Genomic DNA, 1,296 nt, shown 5'->3' with positions numbered 1-1,296 from the left:
CTGGTTTTGTTTTTTTGAAGTTGGTTCTGCTTTCATAGGTATGTGAGGTTCAAGCTTGCAAAAAATATTCAAAGCTAAAGTTGTGATTTGGAGAAAATTCTCTCAGTCCTATGTGTCTGGTACTGAGTCCAAAACCTGAGAGGCAACAGGCTGTTCATCCCTGATCACATCAGTAAGCTCTAGAGGGGCAGCTCTTTTAAAACCAGAAATATTCTTGAATTAATCATGAGATGCTATATAATAGAAATACAGTAGATGGAATTATGAGGTGTGGTTCCTGCTGGGAGAAAAGGAGTGTAGTTAAGATTTAGAACTTGTGGGGTGGAAAAAGCACTAGCTGAAATATAGATAATGCCATTAAAATAAGTCTGCGGAGAGGGGCAGCATACAAATCTAAATAATAAATAAAATAAATTTGCAGCCCTTAATTATAATAAAATACATTGTAATGGACAAACACTGAACAAGTTCTTTATCTTTCAGGAGATAAGATACAGCACAAGTGTCAAATTCAATTGTGTCACTTTAAATAGTTTTTACTTTTACAGGGTGGGCATGGCCAGTGCATGAAGCATCTTAATTGCAACCATCAGCAGTAACAAGGTCCAATTATTGGGGGGTGGGGGGATGTCTATATTCCAGCTGCAAGATTCTGATAAAACTATTAATGGTTTATAAGTTAATAATTTAAAAGAGAAAAATAAAATACAAAAAAGCCCAAGTTAGCAAGTACAATATTACCAAACCCATGTTTGATGGCCCTCATTAGCATGACTAAAAATATCACTTAATAGCTGAATGAGCAGATATTTTAGAAAATTTTTCTGTTATCTAAAATGAAATTTAAAAATTTGCAATTTTAAGACTAGAAAACATGGGAAATGTATTTATTGATTGGATAATTATAAAATACAAATGGTTTGGCTGTGTAAATGTCCACAGTAGGAGATTCTGAAGATTCCAGCTGCCTATTTTTTACAGCTGGGAATCCTGTATCGCTGGGGGAGGGGGGGGCAAGGACGAATCAAATTCCCTTATTGATGGATCCAACGTTATGAAGTTTCGCTTCTCATCCCAGAAGTTTATTCAGCTCTGACCGGATGGAGGGGATTATACTGGCTTTCCCACGAAGCCTCCTCAGAGAGAAGGAAGGAAGAAAAAATGAGGGAGGGAGGAAAGGAGGAAGGAGAGAAAAGATAAATAGGAAGGAGGAAAGGAAGGAAAGAAAAAAGAAAGGAAGGAAGAAGGAAATGAAGGAAAGAAAAAAGAAGAGGAAGGGAGGAAGGAAGCCCCTCG

This window comes from Erythrolamprus reginae, chromosome 12, assembly GCF_031021105.1.
Source record: "Erythrolamprus reginae isolate rEryReg1 chromosome 12, rEryReg1.hap1, whole genome shotgun sequence".
Classification (NCBI taxonomy): Eukaryota; Metazoa; Chordata; class Lepidosauria; order Squamata; family Dipsadidae; genus Erythrolamprus; species Erythrolamprus reginae.
Note: the sequence above shows the minus strand (reverse complement) of the source record.